Genomic DNA, 12,315 nt, shown 5'->3' on the forward strand with positions numbered 1-12,315 from the left:
ATACTGGCCGCATGAGAAACATTCTCCTCCTCCTTCAGCTGATTGGGTATGCTCAGACACATCGCCACAGCAAATATTTATTTCTACACCATTAACATCCTACTTCAGCCTATTAGAATTTTGGTGCTCTACTATATTTGTAGCTCCAGTAATTTAACAAGCTGTTTTTTAAAATTATATCAAAACATATATCTCCATAATAAATAACACAGATAGATTACCATCAATCTGGGCACTCAGAAATTATTGCAAAGCATGAGAGTTTCTACCTTCCCTTCAAATGATTTCTAATGTGGTAGTATAATCCTTCCTTCTCCATTTATTATCCTATTTATAATCTTCTACTAACCTTTATGTTACCATTTGTTCCTAGTGCTTACTCAAATAGGAAACCTGAACTTAAATCCTTCCCTGGGGTCTGGCAAAGATTTAGGTAGCACTGACTGCCGCTCTGCCCTTCCTCGCATGGCAGACCAAAAAGTATGTGGATTTATTCTTGCCCACAAAGATTCTTTCCCATTCAAAGATATTCAAAGTGCCACGGGCACATAAAAGGTATTCCTATGGCTGTACGGGCCCATAAACACTTCACTGAGAGCAGAACCTTGTTTTCTCAATGGACCGATGTGGATAAAATTGAATACCATGGAGGGAAGTAAAATCAGGTTATAAAAATGTACCCACCCATCACTTCATGTAGTGTACATGCCACATCCTGATCCCATCTTCTGCTACTCTGAAACCCAAGTGGCTCTATTACAGTCATCACATTTTGGATTCATTCCATGTCACCAGGAGCCAGAATCTGACTGTGTACAGTCATATCATTACCATTTCATAGCAGAGGTAATCTTAATGTGGACTTCTGATCCAAGCTACATAAGGCTTATTGACCTTATACTGCTCTCTCAGACTTGGAAACCCTAACATAAGTAAGCAGGTGTTTTTCACAGTCCAAGTGATCTGCAAGTATTGACACATTTATGTTTTCTGGTCTAAGAGCCACAGAAAGGGATACAAAATGAGATGCTCTACTATATTAGTATTTGTAGTCAGTACACACAGACTTTACACTGGAACAATGAAAACATGGAAAAATCTTTCCTTGGAGGGAACCCCTCAGCTTTCCCTTGCTTTCTTCTCATCACCTAACTCACTGCTCACAAAAGTAGGCATGAGACCATCCACCCAAGTGCCTGGTCCATGAAACATATCTGAGTTCAGTGGCAATTCTGGCAAAGCACAGAAGGTAAATTCTAAGGCCAAGTAGCCAGAGATGGTGAGGAGTGCTGCCTCCCACCAGCCAGAACTGTGAGAAGCATACATCTCTCCCGGCCAGCCACGTGTTCTTCAAGCACAGAAAGGCAGCAGTGAAACTAGGCATGTTTGATCAGCCTCCTGGACATGCAATTGGGAGCATGGAAAGGGAGAAGTCTCTCTCTAGAGGAAGGGAAGAGAGGGCCCGAGGAGTATGTGCCCCCACAGGCAATGCTTTGACAAACCGCCGTGTGATTTATCATCATACTCCCACTTGTAACTCTAACCTAACAGTGTGTCATCTTTACTTTTCATGTTATTTATTTACAAGTGCATTTTCAGTATCAACCCTTTCATTCATTAATCCTAATGTGGCCTTTTTCAATGTCTACTTACCATTTTAAATACTTACTATAATTTACAGGGCTTTCTTGAACACATCCAAGGTATATTATATGGGGCTAGCTTAATGGAAAGTCTTGTACACCAAAGCAGGAGAAAAGCACATTTAATTTATGGTGGCTTTGAATTTTGCTCATAATTTACTTCTGGAGAAGTATTCATATAAAGCCACACCGATAGGAATTTTCAGTGGCAGCGTAGGAGGAAAAAAACAATAAATGTTGATCTTATTATTCATTTTTATTTTGAAATCTTTCCCATGTTGCATTCTGGGATTATGTAAACTACTTATATCTTAGCAATGTAATTTTGGTGTCTCAATTGAAGGAAATCCAGTGTTATGGCATGTGGGCTATAGCAAGACCTTATTTCAGGTGTGGTCCTAAGAGCAATATTGAAAGCTTTTTGATATTAAGAGTCATAAGATTTCAGCCTTATGTATCCTCCACTAATATCGACACTAAGCTGAAGCAGCTTAGCAGACACAGTCACACCTAAAATTGATGGCAGTTCTAGACAGAGAAAAGGCTCCTTCAGCTCACTCCCTTCTTCTACCAATTCATTAGCAAAGTGGGGGCATCACCAGTTTCTGCTCCCCAGTATCAATTCCACTTCACTGTGGTGAAACACAAACACTGAGAACATATGGGGCTAATGATGTAATGGCCAAGACAATAAACATTGCATGGGTTTGATTTCTTTTTTTAAAAAAGATTGAAAAATTAAAAAAATAAAAAATAATAAAAAATAAAAAATTTAAAAAAAGCAAAAAAAAACCCCACCATCGCAGGTGGCCATTCCACTGTAACCGCCAAAAGGCAGGACATGGAGAAGCCTTTCTGACCAAAGCATCATAACAAAACAGGTCAAAAAGGAAAGAAAAAGGTTGCCAAAATACAGGCACAAAGCTCATCCTTTCCACTGAGGGCCAAGGGGCTCACCAATGGCTACTGCTCCCCCTAGCTCAGCTGGCAGAAACCGTGTAATGGGACAAAGGGTACAGCTTCAGGGGACAGGAGACACTTGCATGAGCAGCCTGCAGCCAGCTTGCTGTCAGCAGAAAAAGCAGGTCACCTGCCCACGTCTGCATGTCGCACAGAGCAGCCACTCGTTCTTGGCGGGCAAGAGCACTGGTGGAGGAGATTGTGGCCGTCTTCTCCTCCACCCCCGAGGCCTCTTTGACACCCTCTCCATCTGCCCTTTCTGGATATTCATGAGGTGAGAGGACGACTGGGGGCGAGACCAGAAGCAGGCAGGTACGCGCCGCTCTGAGCAATTCTTGGGCTCCTGCCACTGTGCTGCTGAGCCTGCAGCCTGACAGGCAGAGAAATCTGGCCAGCACAGCCCTATGGACTAATACTTTCCACTGAGAAGGGGAACAGCGGCTGCTGGAGTATTTTCTTAAGTCACCACAAGAAAGCAAGAGCCCTTCCAGCCCTCCACCTCCACCAACATAAAGGTTGTCTGTTTTCCATGTGCATGGACTTCTACAACATTTTGCCTTTGAGGAAGATGATTTCTGATTGCTGCTTGCAGGGAACAGAGGAAATCGTTTTTGGAAAAGGTCCAGCCAGAGCACGGCTCCTCCAGGGACATGTGGTCCTGCCAGACCTCCTCAACGCTACTGCACATGGCTGCCCAGCAAAGGGCCCTAGCAAACCACCCACCTTGGTCCCCCTTTACGGTGGGACCTTGGTTCTAAACGATAAGCATCTGGAAACAGAAATATCTCCAGTAGAGAAGTAGCACTAAAATCAAAACTCTCTTCCAATTTTGCAAAAGGACTGCTCTCTGCAGTTAAAAAAGATCAGGCCAGAGCAGTATGTGTGATATCAGTGCTAAACAAGACTAATTCGATGTTATACTTTGCTACGAGTCTTAGCATTTTTTCTTTCATTGGATATTATGACACAGTACCTCTGCGGTTTGTAAGAGATTTTAGAGATTGAACGTGAAAGATCTTGCAAAGCAAAAAAGATTAGTATTTACTGTTAATTTTAATAATAGCATGGATGCTCAGAATGTCTCACCTCAATCTTATTTTTTTAATGACCGCATCCTTGCAGTTCTAGTTTTGTGCCTGCAATTAATTGTGGCTATATAAACTCTGAGTTGCACTTAATTGCAACTTTGCCTGATCGCATTTTGACATCTGGCTCCTTGGTTATTCTTGCAGATATGAAGGCTCCTTTAAATACTTGCTCATTTGTCATTAAGTTAGGCTAAATAATTTCAGAAACTCAAAAAGGATGCATTAAAGAGACTAGAAGATAAACATCTCCCCTGTATTGACACTTCACCAAGAACAATCCCTGGAGACTCATTTGTGGCTTTGGCACAAGCAGTGAGCAACACATTGTATATATGGTATTGCCTCTGAAGCAGACCTGGAACTGCTGGGACCTGTAGATCTACACTGCAATCAGGGGTGCAATTTCCACATGTTCAGACATACTCAGGACAGCTTGAATGCAACCACAGAAGAACGTAATAAAAGCTCATGCTTTGCCTCCTACATACCTAGGCCCAGGCTGCTCCAGTATCAGTGTTCTTCCAATGCCAATAAGCTGAATGAAGCTTAACTCCAGGAATCTTTATCCCACTGCTTTCACAACACTCATTGCAAGTGTAGATACAAAATCTCCGACTTATCTCTGCTTCTTTCTTCAATAAAGTGGATCAGCCCAATGAAGTCTGTGATCCCTCTTCCTGAGCTGTCCACTCAAGTGGGGTAGAGTGCAACTTCCTACCCAGTCCTAATAATTGCTCATCCAGATGTGCATGGAAGCAAGAGACATCCCTGACACTAGACCTGCTTTTACAGTATGAGTACATGGATGTCACCATGGTACTCTTTTGAGGTACTCTAATGAGAAATAACCATATGCTTTGTGAAAGACTGGAGTGAGGCATCTTTTCTCTTAAAGCAACCAGACTTTCCTTCCCCTTGTTTACCTATAGTCCTCACCAACGAGTATTTTATTTTGAAGAGTGAAATAATGGCTTCATGCACAGAACTGAAAGAAACTGCAGAGATGGCCAAGATTAGACGTCTACCTCTGTTGTGCACCTGGTGCCCTTTTAATCATTTTACAGTCTGTCCTAGAGCATTTGCAATGGCTTTCAAAGGGATCAGCAGAGATAGACCATAGCTATTTCATTTGGAGTCTGACGTAGGTCCAAGCAATAATGAATCCTAGGTTTGAAAAGTACTTTAGCCAACTGAAAATGAACACAAAGAAGAAAACTGTGGCATCGAGGAACAGGTTTTTGGTAGCTTATTCAGGGATGGGAAGTCTGGGAAAGACAAAAAGGAATATAGAGAAAACCTCAAGGTAGAAAACCAGCACCTTCAAGGAGAAGGGCCAATGGTGGCAAGATGTTCCTTGGGATGTTCAGGAGTGTCAAAAAGGACTCTGAGGTTGACAAAGACAGAAAGCAATACACTGAGACAGGAAAGGGGCTGCTGTAATCAGAATGGAATAATCAGAATGGAATACAAGTATCATCTTCTTCTCACTTCTGAAGAAGAATAAATCCCCTGATTTGCAGAACTGGAGACCATTGAAAACCCTGAACACCAAGACCAGCAGAGGGATGGCAAAAGGCAACAGTGAGAGAAGTACAGAAGAAGCAGTTCCCTCAAAGGACAGCACAGCCCTGCACCAGGACAAGGGGGGCTGGGAAAAAGTGGGGCATTTTTGCTGGCCACACGTCATCAAACATTTCACTGATCTCTGAGACAAAATCTGGCAATACTGCACTGGAAACACAAAGGAAGAAACATTAGACTCCTGCTGCAGTGCTGGCAACACTGAAGGGAGCTGACTAGCAAAATCTACAGGGAAAGAAATGCTATTTTTTGAAGTAAAGTGTGCATTAGGGATTAATATATCTGAGTATTTGTTTCGCTTAACTTTGGTATAATACTCTCTATGTTGATCTAGTGAGCAACAACAAAAAAATAAAGTTAAAATAAGGTTGAGTACAGCCATTCAGCTGTCAATCTAAAATCTTATTAGACATGTTTGTCCTCAAATTCAAGTATAACATTTTTTTGATTGATAGAAAATGACAGATAGTAAAGTTATGCAATTATGCATGGAGGTGACATTTTTTCTCCAATAACACTTTAAGAATGTAAGAATTTTGTCATCCTCACTACCTGCCTTGTTGAGAAGATGTGATTTACACTTTTTTCTTGGGGGAAGGGAAAAAGGATGGTTGCTACCTCGGTGAATGATCTGTGCATATTTTAAATTGGAATATACATCCTTTTTATAGTACTCCATCCAGACAACTTTTCTGAGGAGAATTTCTCCAAGGCTGGATGCATTTCTGAGCAGCAGGAAGTGCTCGTGAACAGGAGGATGTCATGCTGTGGTGAAAAGACCTACCCTAACACTGTGCACTGGACACTGCCCAGAGACCAAACAGGGCCTGAGATTTCAGCCAATCCTTTCCCATTGCATGGGCCTCCACCCTACATCAGCAGTGAAGCTGCTGTACCTCCTGTTCCCACTGCTGCAGGGACAGGGAAGCTGAAAGTTGCAGGAGAAGGACTGTGCAGTGTGGAGGAGGCCCTGCACCTCAGGAGATGCACCAAGGAGAGGTCACACCACAGCCCAACCCTCTCAGCAGAGCTGTCACTGGTGCACAAGAGCAATAAGGCAGCATTTCAATAAGTTGCTGATAAACGTGTAGGAATTAGGCTAATGTTAAGCCAAAGATGATGTTTAAGAACTGTGCTATTAGGAAATATTCCTGTTTGATTTTAATGGGTACCTTTAATTCTAGTGAGGAGATCTGGCTTCACAGCTACCAATATAGATGATAAAAATAGATTTCAACACCAAGCCCACAGCTCTGGCTGAACGTTTTTGTTCACAGGCTTATATTCTGTAATTAATCTCACTTCAAGCTGTGGCTTAAAGTTTTTGGCTTGTCTGGGCCACATTGCATGAAGAAGAATTGTTGTGGGCTGCAAATACATAGACTGCTCCAAAAGTAATGCTTGCTATTTATTTCCATGGAAACTACAACAGGTCCAGTGAGAACATGAACACAGTAACTCTGCTTGATAGAGCAAATTAGCAGTTCTAAAACACTATTTTTCAAGATAGTTACCATTGTTAGCTCTGCGTTTTCACCAGCAAAGAACAAGAGTCCACATTCCAAGCTTGTAAAAATCTTCATCAGCGGAGGTGACCTGCTGATGCTGTCATCACTGCAGAAACACATCACCTCCTCACTGTATTCACATCCACTGTTTGGTCTCATTAAGTGTTCAGCAAGTGCTGATTAATGACAATGGGTGCAACTTTTTCCTGCATGGAGGAGTCTAACTCCACAACTTTGCTTCATATGCACTTTCATTTCAGATACCATTGTGTCAGACTGCCCCTCTGCTGCCATCTGTCTCATGACAACAACATATAGCAGGATACAGTGGGAAGGTTCAACCTTTTCTGCCATACCACCAATATTCGCCTCTGATGTTGTGGGCCAAAATAATAGAATAGGAGGCACTACTTTTGGAGCAGCCCTTGTGAAATATATAACATAGTTATTGTATGTAGCAACATTTATTTTGATTTTAATACTTTTATTTAAAAACAAAACAAAACAAAAAAGAAGAGAACAAAAACATAAAAGTAGTGGGATATTTGTTTTTGTGAAGCTAATGCATCAGTCTGATGTGATAGCAGTGGTGGCAACTCTTAGTGAGCTCTCAAGGTGCTCATCAGAGACTTTGATGAAATTTTACTCTCCCTTTGCTTCATCCTTGGCAATATTTGTTCACAAATATGTGTACTGCTAAAAATGGTAACATGAATAAGGCGTGATTGTGAAGTGAGGGATTATTATCTCCTATAAAAGTCTGATAAAGAGACATGATCAGATTTTTGAATTGAATATCTGATTGCAACTCCATATGTACCATTTGAAAGATGTATTTATGCCAAATGAAACTGGAGTTGCAATACATTGATGAACTAAATATATTTTTTTGAAATCTTGAAACCTGTTCTCAAATTTCCTTTGTCAGAATGGAAAATAAGGTTACACACCTTTCACAGGACTGCGCTTAGGCAATGCATCAAAATACATACAGTTATTTGCCATCACCTGAGTCAGTGCGGCACAGCACTGCCCTCCTCGTGTCCTTGTTTCAGCCCAGACTGCGTTAATAGCACACCTACATTTGGTTGTTGCTGAGCAATGGATGCCAGCCCAGGGCCACTAAGATGGTAGAGGACAGGGGGTAGCCACATTGCTTGCTGGGCCAGGCAGAGTGCAGCTCACAGGCTGCAGGTTGGATGTGCCTGGTTTAAGGAAACAGGACAGCTATCACTCTTTTTATCTAAGTAAGTTGTTAGAATATGAATATTATAGCAGTTCTCCAGCATCTCAGAAATGGATACAGTAGGACATGTGATGGCAGAAATGACTGAAGTTTTGACTCCAAGTCAATAGCTATGCTTTAATTATTACCAATGTTTGCCTTAAATATGAGATTTCTTCAGACCACATGCACTTTCAGTTCTGAATCTGTAAGTCTGTTTAGGTCTGTTCTGGTACATCTTGGGAAAAAAATAAATTATTAAACATTTTCTCAGACATGAGTTTGAGAAAGGCATGTTGCAGTGCTTTTGATAGCTATGGCTACAGCTTCTTGGATTTGTCATTTCGTACCTTGCTGTCTTATGATTTTGTCTTCATCCTCAAGAGCAAGCACTGACTGCAGATGTACACAATTACAGCTCATGGCTTTTTATTTTTTACAAAGAAATAAACATTAGTGATCAGCTAATGCAGCTCCTCACCCATCCACCTGCCCCTGGGATTTCCTTTACTGGCTGCTCTTCTCATTAACCTGCGTTAAGGTAACTTACCAGATAAGCACTCTGGGGAATGGGCGCTGACTGCGACTGCACAGAGCCTCCTAGCTGAAAGTGGTGACCTCTGTTCGGGGTTGCGGGAATCAGAGGTGTGAAGGCTGGCTAGATCACACTGCAGGATCCATCCCTGACTGCAGGAGAGCCATATGCTGCCTTCAATGACAACTCCAGAAGCAGGGACTTCCTCTGTTACTTCTGAAGTCCACTCTGAAATCAAAAAGAGGGAAACATACAATCAAAATCACAGCTGAACTTCTTGATATCCTGTCGAATTTTTCTTTTGATCATCACATCAAAAACTCTGGGACTGTCCTAAATTATCCTGTTCCCTACTTGGTATTGATGTCTGTCTGATACTTACACACTGTTAAATTGTACTCCTAATCAAAATATAATTCACTTAATCTTCTGTATAAATGAATCCCCTCCAGACTCTTAATCATTTGGATTACTCTGTGCTGGACTCTATCCAATTTCTTGATGACATTTCTAGATTGACATGTACCAAACTGTACACACTATTTTTGATGCAGCCTCAACCATGCTACATACAAGTAAACTGTCGCTGGAGCTTGTCAGAAGGACTCTTGAGGAAGCCAAACAGCATTGGCTTCATATCTTTTTTTTTTCTGTAAGAAAGCAAAATGCTTTGACATTTTCAAGATGAAGCATTTTCATTTAAGATTTTGAAATAACTTCCTGTTTTGCTTTTTTTTGGATAACACTTAAAATCCTCCGGACATGTGTATTGCATCCAGGCTGGAAAGCAGCATCTTCTGATTTGAACAGCTGCAAAGATATTCACTGCTGTATTTTCTCTCCCCTGCATGCTGTCACCTACACTGTCACTTACAAGCCTTATCATTACTTTATTATTTACTTTATTATTTATTATTTCTTTATTTTTTACTTATCAACTTTGCAGTAGTGCAGACCAAATAGAGACCCAATCTGCTACTCTCCACCTTGTCCACCCCCACCCATTCCCACAATATAAAAAATGTTAAATAAAGCTATGTCTAGCTCAGATCCTTGTGCAGCACCCCTGCAGGCAGCTCCCAATAGCTCAACACCACAATTTATCATTTTCCTTGTTTTATGGTCCTTCAGTTCACTCTCAGTTTACGTGACAAAGCTGACATTCACATCAATTTTAATTCATACTTCAAGTAAGATTTGAGGGAGCCCCATAACTACACGCTTCAGGAGAGTTCAGATACATTGCCTTTCCTTTGCTACTTTTGCCCAATATTGTAAATTTATATAAAAAGTTTGTCTGGCATGATCTATTCTCCATAATAATAATTCCGTGCTGTTAATTGTGCTTATGGTTTGATTTCTCTCTTAACATACACACCACAGAAACTGGACACGTAGTGGCTGGATTGATGCATTTTTTAAGCTTTACTTTCTACCTTCAGAAGTTCAGTATTTCATTTGCTTTTTTCCCCTGGCTCCCTGGTACTTTCCCATCAGACTCTGTAACTTTCCGTAAATAATTGCGAGTGTTCTTTAAGTTCATTAGCTAATTCCCTTAACACTCTGAAATGCATGCACACCTGCTGATCTGTATATATATTCAGATGCTTTAAGTATTCTCTTACCTGCTTTTCATCAATAGCTTTGACAAAGTCGTCATTGCTTCTTAATTATCCATTTCTCCTTATTTTTTTAACAGGTTTTTATAATGCATTTCAGTAGTTTACCTAATTTAGAACCATCATTGATTTAATCTTCCTCCTCATTTATTAATGCCTACCTTTACTCCATGATTTTTTCTTCTCTGAATTTATTTCAAAAGTTCCTCTTCTCGTTTTCCCTAATAGGCCTTACTTTGAGAGCTTTTCTTCTTCATACTGTTGGGTTTTTCTTCTTCTTTTGATATGGGTAGTGGTGATTTTTTATACATTTATTTATTTACTCACTTACTAATAACTTATTTATTTTCTCTCTTTTTTTTTTTCCTCTCTTTTTTTTTCTCTCTCTTTTTTTTTTTTTTTTAACTTCTTAGTCCATTGCAGATATAGTGCCTGTTTCATGAGATTCTAGGGGGTTGGATGGTTTGTTTTCATTCCCCCTCCATTTGTTACCACACATACAAATCGCAGCTGTATGGCTTGTCTGTATGACAGCACCTACCCATGACTACTGATACCACAGAGGCTGCCACCCCAAGAAAGTCCATTCACCTTCTTCCTCATCTTCAGCTGTTTGCTTACTAACCTGTCATGTATTTTCCATCCTCTAGACAGGGATAAAACTGTCTGGTCTTTCAGTACAAAACAGTGAATGTCTCCTCCCTTCTTGTGACCTTCAATCATAGTAGGACTGCAAAGAACAGTGGTGGCTGTTGGCACAGATGGGATCCTGATCTATGTTGAGAGACATCCAGAGAAGGGTCAAAAACATGATCCATGGAATTGAACACCTCTCCTATGAGAACAGGCTGAGAGAGCTGGGACTGTTCAGCACGGAGAAGAGAAGGCTCCGAGGGGACCTGAGAGTGGCCTTTCAGAATCTAAAGGGGAGCTACAGGAGAGAAGGGGACTCTTCAGCAGGGTCTGTGGTGACAGAAAAAGGGGAAATAGTTTCAAGCTCAAAAGAGGGTAGATTTAGGTTGGATATAAGGAAAAAAATTGTTTACAGTGAGGGTGGTGAGGCACTGGAACAGGTTGCCCAGTGACATGATTGATGCCCCATCTCTGGAGACTTTCAAAGTAAGGCTAGATCAGGCCCTGGGCAACCAGATCTAGCTGTGGATGTCCCTGTTCATTGCAAGGGAGCTGGACTAGATGGCCTTCAGATGTTCCTTCCAACTCTAAGAATTCTATGATTCTATGATCTTGCTGTTTTCCACTTTCCTTTCCTTTTCATGGTGGCATAGGACTAGTTAACAAGAGCCAGACATCTCACTGTGTGTGTGTGTCTATGGGCAGCTACTCATTACCCATTCAGTTTTGGAGTCTGTCAAGAGACTCTTCTCACTGTATGATATATGGGTAACAATCAAACACAAAGGTTTAAATCAGGCAGACATTTATTTGGGAAGCTGGGGAACTAGGGAGCACAACGGATTTTTTCATGAAAGATGATTGGGTAATCTGTTCCTTCCCTAAAAAGTGAAGCTCAACTCATGCTTGGAGCAATGCAGGGGGAGAGTCAAGACAGCTGTGTGCAGAAGCAGGCTGGTATACCACAAGGATCTGTAGAGGCAAGACATTTTGTATGAGACAATTTATAAAAGGCAAGACCCAAACAGGCAGAAAAAGATGAGGCACCAAGGAAGAAAGCGGAAAAACTTGTACTATAAAAGGAGAGAGCAGGGAGCCAGAGCAGAAAAGAAAACAGATTTCCACTTAGGAAAAAGAAAAGAGTGAGGTTCACATGAAGAAGCATGTCTGACCATGACGGATGATCAGGGAGCCACTTTTCAAAGCTGATATAGAAACTGGAAGAGTAAGCTGCTTGCCAGGGAGTGCATGGTAGGCAGGTAGAAAGCAAAGTATTGACTGCCGATCTTCAGCACCAAGAGCATTGTCAGATCAAGGATGTTTTCATTAGGAAAGACACTCAAAGTGAGTTATCTGTCAGATGTCTTCAGAAGGAAAATGTGAGTGCTCAGAGATTAATGAACTACTTAAGGAAGTCACCTGAATAGCAGAGCACACAGACTGCAAGGCAAAGGAAAGGGTTGTGAGGAAAGACTCCAGACCCATCTAAGAGAGCAGCGATCCCACACCGTGTTCTTAGAGTC

The 12,315-nt window shown here is 41.3% G+C and overlaps 1 long non-coding RNA gene across 1 annotated transcript in view; it reads right to left on the minus strand.

Moving 5' to 3' along the window:
- The window catches only part of LOC128091384 (uncharacterized), a 63,264-nt gene that overhangs the window by 26,505 nt on the left and 24,444 nt on the right, over positions 1-12,315 (minus strand). Inside the window, exon 3 of the long non-coding RNA XR_008211379.1 lies at positions 8,556-8,768. This is a non-coding gene — a long non-coding RNA (uncharacterized LOC128091384). The remainder of the gene's footprint in view (positions 1-8,555; positions 8,769-12,315) is intronic.

This window comes from Tympanuchus pallidicinctus, unplaced genomic scaffold, assembly GCF_026119805.1.
Source record: "Tympanuchus pallidicinctus isolate F22 unplaced genomic scaffold, pur_lepc_1.0 scaffold5, whole genome shotgun sequence".
Classification (NCBI taxonomy): domain Eukaryota; kingdom Metazoa; phylum Chordata; class Aves; order Galliformes; family Phasianidae; genus Tympanuchus; species Tympanuchus pallidicinctus.